We start from the raw sequence: 7,993 nt of genomic DNA, 5'->3' as shown, positions 1-7,993 counted from the left end.
TGATGAGAGGTTAGAGGGGTTCTAGAAGAATATTAGCATGCTAATGGGAAATGTAGGATAATGCAAGTGGGAGGAAAATAGGTATTTTAGATAAAATAAAAGATTTATTTTAGCCAAAAGGGATTCAACTTGCATTTGTAGGATTTTGCAAGTGTGGAGGACTATTCAAAAATAAATAATGATTTATTTAAATGCAAAGGGATTTTTAATCAAATGTAAATTCAATTAAAGGGGAAAGGGGTTTTAATTAAATAAATAAGATTTATTCAATTAAATGGCTAAAGGGGATTCAATCAAACCTTAGTTTAATTAATAGGTTAGGCTAGAAGAAATGGATTTTAATCAAGTGTTTAATTTGATTAATAGGCTGATAGGGATATTAATTAAACCTTAGTCTAATTAATAGATGAATAAATGATGATTAAATGAATAAAATTCATTTAATTAATTGTGAAAGTTTTAGGTGTCTACAACGAGTACTTGTTGTTTAGATTTGTAATAGTAATTGAGTATGTTTTTTTGCAAACAATTAGCAAATAGAAGAGATTAATAATTTTGTAACCACAACTTTAATTGAATCCTAACTCTAATTAAGTTGTAATCTAAATTGAACCCTAATTGTAATACTAATTGAATGTTAATTATAAATTTAATTGAATCCTAAATACCTAACCCTATTTTAACTCTAATAAAAGTGTTGTCTCTAATTCCAATTATAACTTTAATCGTAATTTGAATCCTAACCATAATTTAACTCTAACCCTAAATCAAAATTTTTGCCTATAATTCTAATTGATCCTTAACCCTAACTTCAGCTTAACTTTATACATAACATGTGCCCTAATTAAATCCTTACCCTAACCATGTTTGAACTATAACCATAATTTAACCCTAACTCAAAAATTTCTTTTATAACTTCAATTAAACACTAACTGAATCATAGTCCTAATCCTAATTGGACCTTACTCCTAATTAAACTCTAACACTAAGCTAATTGAACATAAATCTAACTCCAGTTGAACTATAATCCTAACCCTAATTATAATTAAACCTAACTATAACTATAATGAATGTATTTTGTATTCTTAATTAAATATTAGAGAATATATTTTTTATTATTCAATTAATATTAGTACTTCACCCACTTGTCATGGTAATGGTAACTAAGAAGATTTTCAAAATTAATTAATCAATTAATTCATTTGTCGTGTTAGTTACTTTGTAACATATATCAAATCTAAAAAAACTTCAGATCTATATGACCAAAATTTTCATTATTCATCCAACTAATCATAATAAAAAACATCTCCACAATATTTATTATTATATTTTAATTATTATATTGTTAATTTATTATAATTATAGTATAGTGTTATTGTATAAATTTTTATATATAATATGTTATTGATTATATCATTTTATTATCTAATTTTTATATTATAAAATTTCATGAGGATAACTAAAATAATATTATTAATTTGTATTTTTTTATATTATATAAAAATTTTAAAGATTTGATAAAAGATTTATACACAAAATTTACTAAAAGATTTATAAAAGATGTGTAAAATAAATTTGATAAGAAAATTTAAATTAAATATTATTTTAACATACCTCAAAAATTGCCTAAAAAATTCATGCATACTAACCTAAAGACAAATACTAATAATACAAAAACTATTTTAAGTATTTATAAATAATTCATGTATTATTTGCATGAATGGTTCTCTATTTATCCATCCTTTCACATTTGTTCCTTTGTTTTCCAATTCTCTCTTATTATAGCATTTGTGTTTTAAGGAGGTTTTATTCAATTATGTCCAAAGTAAATTATATGTTGTGTTGTCTTATATTATAATTCTTGTTTGTATTAACTAGAAAAAAATGACATGACAACTTTTTTATGACTTAATCCTCAACATGAGTGCATATATATAGCCTATAAGATCAAAAAAATTGATTTGAGCTTAAGTATTGAAAAATGTTCATCTATTTTCCATATTTTATGATGAAGTTTTCACTTTTGATCCAAATATTAATTTAAATTTAGTTCACATTGATAGTTTAATCATGCATAGATTTTGTTGGGTAGTTAACCATTGGTTAAAAACTAAAAAAATTCTAATAGATTTACAAAATGTCACAACATTCATCACCCCAATGGCAAATTTTCCAGTAGATTATGAATTATTTACATTTTTCCTTCACAATTAATTTCTTAAAGCTAACATTTATTTCTAACTATTTAAACACCAATATTAATTAATTAATATAGACTAATTTATGTTGTCTATGATTTATAATTAGTAATAAAGACACTAAATAAAAAATACTAATATTTCTAAAAGAATCAATGTATCATGTGACATATAAATCTTGTTTAAATTGGACAAGCAACTAAAACCATTATGATAAAATCTTAATAAGGGAGCCAAAAAAGTTTATCAAGGAGAACAAAAAAAAGAAAAAAATGATTATTAACCAAAAATAAGAAAATGATTATTATCCTATATTGGCAAATTATAATAAAAATATTAAAGAAAAACCTGTAATTAGAAGGAAAGAAGATGAGAAGAAGGATCTCCTTAAGTGTTTTAGTAGTTTTAAGACTACCAAGGAGTCACAACAGCCCCCCCACCTATGATGAAGTGCATTTCTTGGAACATAAGAGGTCTAGAGTTGCCAGACAAGAAGCAGACTATTAGGAGATTTCTTAATAAGCATAGAGACTCAGATTTTGTGATGCTGCAAGAGTTAAGAGCTACTAATTTCACCCTAGAGGTTAATCTGGAGTTCATATAGAGAGACTCTATCAAGATCTACTCAGATCATGATAAAGGTCGAGGTGGAGTTGGGCTAATCATCAACCCCAAATGGAGAGGGCACATTATAAGTCAGGGGTGCTCTCCTTGTAACAGAGTTGTCTGGGCATCACTCAACCTAAATGATTCTGTTATAGGTGTTCACTCAATCTATGCAGCCAATGATTATAGAGAGATGACTACATTATGGGACTGGATTGCCTCTCTTCCTGACATTCCCTGGATCATTGGGGGTGACTTCAATATGATCAAGAACCTTGAGGATAAGTCAAGAGGAGTTACTATGGAGTGGAAAGGGGTTGAGAAGCTTCATTGGGAAAGGATGAAGAACTATAAAAAACTCTTTGACCCCCTCCTAGGCAATAAACAATCTACAAAAAGGATATGGTATGCATGGTACAACTACCAGAAAGGAGGACACAAGATTTATTGCAGATTGGATAAATTTTATGCAAATAGGGATTTTTTCTCTTTTACACTGGATGATAAAGGCAACACTATTACAATTTGGCTGGTTTCTCTTTCTAACCCCCACCCGGTCATTTATCTCATTAGGTTTGGAGACTCCCAGGTTAAGAAAGGAAATGGAGAGAATAAATTCATCCTTAATACCCATATCCTTAAGGATCAGGATGTGTTGTCTGTGGTTAATATTGTCAGGGTGATTAATAAAGGGGATAAGAATCTACAATCTCACATTAATAGATGGAATCGTAATGTTAAGAGTTGGCAAAATCTGCTCCAAACTATTGGGCAAAAGAGAGCTAAAGATAGTAGGTTTAAGGAGAAGGTGCTTATGAATGAGTTGCATAAGTTTGAAGAGGGTATTCAAATCAACCCAAGTGACCTTGAGCTATCCGACAAAGTTTCTCAAGCAATGGATGCCTTGAGGAGGCATCAATAGTTCAAGGAACTAGAAGAGCAATGATTAGGGCCAAAAATCACTTGATGCAATTTGGTGACAAGGGTTCAAAGTTTTTCTTCAATATGCTCAAACAAAAATAGAATGAAGAAAAGGTTGATAGGTTATGGATTGACAATAAGGAAGTAGTGGAGATATATGATATCAAAGAGGCTTTTCATTTCTTCTATAAGGAGATTTTTTCCTCTAATGACTCTCCTAACTCTGGAAGAGCTAGGGAAGGATGTAGACAACTTATCCCGAAGAAAAAATCTGATCAAGACTCTCAGCTGCTAGATCAAGCCATATCGATGGAAGAAATTAAGAATGCCATAAGAGCCCTCAATAATGACAAAGCACCAGGGCCAGATGGCTTGCTTGTCGAATTCTATAAAGCTAATGAGGAATGGATTAGTCATGATCTTTTTGAGATATATAGTGAAGCTCTTGAAAAAGGTTCCTTAGGTGAAAACATTAACAAAGGAATTATCAAACTGCTTCCTAAAGAGGGAGATAAAACAATTATTAAAAACTGGAGACCTGTTACACTCCTCAATGTGTCATATAAAATTCTGGCCAAAGCCCTTGCTCTGAGACTTGAAGGTGTGTTTGTTGGAATCCAATAACACTGAGAAGGGGGGTGAATCAGTGTTATACTGGAATGATCAATTTTAACCTTATTAAAACATGCATACACCAACCAGTATACCACTACATACCGAATTGAAATAAGTAAAGCGACCAATAAGCTAATCACATAAATGAGAAACATAACACATAGAATTATACGCGGAAAACCTCAAAGAGGAAAAACCACGGTGGGATTTATGACCCAAAATATCAATCCACTGACCATATGAAGAGATATTACAAAATATGAGGGACCTTCACTTGCATGAAGGCTTACAACCTAGAGCACACTGCTCAATCACAAAAGGAGCCTCACTAACTACATATAAATCCATACTACAATCCGGAGAAGTATTGAACTGCTAAGATAACATCTTCTATGCAAGAATACAGTTATGGTTTAAGCTATGTCTGTTATGGTCTGAAACCCTAAACCCTTTACCGAAATAACCCTTACATAAATATCCTCACATACATAATCTCTCTGATATATTTCACATCTCCTTCAATTACATATTCACATAATCATAATCTTCTATCTCATGTCTATATCAAAATGATCTATCAAACTGACCTATATACCCTATACAATTTTCATGCCTTATGTCGGCTTACAAAGATATATACAATATCAAGTTACATGTCGGCCAGATAACATAAATGCATAAATATTAAAACCAATTGCCGATGCCAGATCCAAGAGATGTCAGCCTCCAATACAGATAACCTTTTACCAAACCATATCGGTCTGCATTGTCGGTAACCAAAGAAATCCTTTTGTCCTGTCGGTGCCAATGCCGATGTAGTGTTTGTGAAGTGCCTACCAGTACACAAGTGAACCAAAACATGAAGTCGTAATAAGATACCATGTTGCCATCAATGACAACATAGTGAAACCAACCAATTGAGTGTCAATTGCCAATAGTGTTACCTAAATTCATCTGCCCTACGCAAACTGGGTTCATTAAGGGAAGGTACATTTTAGAAAATCTGATTACTAGTTGGGAAGCGATGGAGTGGGCTAATGTTTCCGAGTAGAATACTACTATGATCCTTCTGAACTTCGAGAAAGCCTATGATAGAGTGGAGTGGGAGTTTGTCTTGATGATGTTAGAAGCTTTTGGGTTCCCTGATAAGTTATGTCGTTATGTGAGGTTTTTGCTCAAGGATGTCTTTGCGCAGGTTGAGGTAAATAGCTCTCTCACTCAGGTCATTAAACTTGGGAGGTCCATCAGGCAGGGTTGCCCCCTCGCCCCAACCTTATTTGTTATTGCCTCTGATGTGCTATTCTACATTTTGAGAGATTGCACTATATCCCTAGGGTTAAAGGTGTTGTGCTTCCTGATGGGTCTGATTTAATTAATATACAATTTGCAGATGACACTGCATTATTTATTGAACTCACTAAACAAAATATGGAGGCCCTGGTTAGAAAGATGAAGTTTCTAGAGGAGATTTCAAGGGCCAAAATTTCTCAGCCTAAGTCCACCTTGCTTGGGTGGAGAGAGGACCCACCAGATTGGCTTCAACAATTTGGATTTCAATGGGGGGTCCCAATAAGATTGTCAGATATTTAGGGATCCCCTTCTCTATTTACCCTTCTTTAAAGAACATGTGGATGTGGGTAAGAAACAAAATTGACAAGAAGCTACATAAATGGAACAACATATATTTATCCTTGGCCGAGAGAGTGCAAGTGTGCCAAAAGATACTTTCATAATATAACATGTACTATTCATCTATCTGGATGTTTTGCAATTATTAGATCCTTGAGATCCAGAAGGTTATTAAGAAATTTTTGTGGTCTAATGGCAGAGGCAATAACAAGAAACATTCAGTTAAATGGGCCTGGTGTCATTCTGAGAAAAAGATGGGAGGACTTGGGCTGAAGGATTTGAAACTCCAAGGGATTTCACTGGCTGCTAAATGGATCTTTCAGGTTCTTGAAGGCAATGAACCATGGAAAATATTGGTTAGGAACAATATTAAGAGGGTTGTTCCTAAGGGGGCAAAATCTTGGAAGTCTTTACCCTTTTGTGACCTGGTTGTTGGGGGGTTCTCAGCCTCAGTGCAGGGTTCGTGTTTTTTAAAGTCTATATGGAGGGCTTGGGAAATTGTTAGGCAATTCATCACCAATAATAGGGCCAACAACAGTGACCTCATTCATGGGGAGAGATCTATATGGTGGAACTTGTTTCACTCCTCCAAACTGCTTGCGCTTACACAAGGCTGCTCGACCAAGGCTTGGGTGAATAAAGGTATATTGTTTTAATGATATTATGGATAAAGATAAGCTTATGAGTTGGGAAGCTCTTAGATCTAAATACGATCTTCCTTCTTCTCAAAGAAGAACTTATAATGTGGTTAACAAAGTTTGTGTTGCTCTTCAGTTACCTAAACCATGCAATGTGGATGTTAACATGTTTACTTCATTTAAATGGAATAATGATCTTTGTATATCTAATGTGAAATCTATCATTGTCTATAATACTCTTTCTTATGATGAATCTATTATCAATCATACTAATGCACTGTGGTATGCAGATTTTTCCTTAAAACAGTGGCATAATATTTTCACTAATCTATGGAACAGTCTTATTGCACCTAAGAAAAATGTTTTAGGTGGTTGTTACTTATTGATAGGCTCCCTTTCAGAAAAGATCATTCCAATGGTGACATATGCACATTTCTAGAGTGCCTGAATCTGTTAGGCACATATTTTTCGAATGTACTATTGCTAAAGAGATATGTTTATTGTGTGGTTTTATGATTCCTAACCAGATTACAATCATGGAAATTCTTACTGGTTGCTTTCATGGATTAAGAAAAGATTAATCTATCTTATTTTGGCACATTCTTTCTACTGAAATCTTATGGTACATTTGGAAAATTAGAAATGAAGACAAATTCCAAGGTAAAACAAGGATCCTTACTGAGTCATTTTGTGGACTCATCATCTATTTTATTGTTGTATAGGTCTCTGTTATAATAAGGGTTGAGAAGAATAAGTTCAGGCAGTTCCTCCAAGACGATCATGCCACCATGTTCATATATGAGTTGGAGAACGGATTTGAATGGAAACGGATTGCAGCGGATCAAACGATTTTTGCCGCTGCTTTAGAGAAGCTCAAAGTCGACGTTTGGCAAGCCAGGAACCCTACTAGGCCTGCTAGGATGGACTGCTTGGATGGAGCCTTTCCATGAGCATTCTCAGGAGCCTTGAGCCTATGATTTGGCCTACTTTTTGTAGTTTTTTGTCTATATCTATTTGTGGTTGTTTGTTGTCTTATGTATATGAAGATGTATATGCAAATTTTTTATAAGACTAGGATACATAGTATGTTCAATATTTACACAGGCATGGCTGTTAGTATTCATTAAGTGGTCTTTCTTAGCTTAGGTTTGAAGTTGTTGAGGCTTGTCCTCAGAAATCTCTAGCTATTGCTCTTTTTGTAAAAGTTTATTCTCTATATTTAATATTAAAAAACAAATTGATTTGAGCTTAAGTATTGAAAATTGTTCATCTATTTTCCATGTTTTATGATGAAGTTTTAAGTTTTGATCCAAATATTAATTTATATTTAGTTCACATTGATCGTTTAATCATGCATAGATTTTGTTGGGTAGTTAACCATTGGTT

This window comes from Cryptomeria japonica, chromosome 8 (assembly GCF_030272615.1).
Source record: "Cryptomeria japonica chromosome 8, Sugi_1.0, whole genome shotgun sequence".
Taxonomy (NCBI): Eukaryota; Viridiplantae; Streptophyta; class Pinopsida; order Cupressales; family Cupressaceae; genus Cryptomeria; species Cryptomeria japonica.
The sequence above is the reverse complement of the archived record's forward strand: the minus strand, read 5'-3'. Positions refer to the sequence as shown.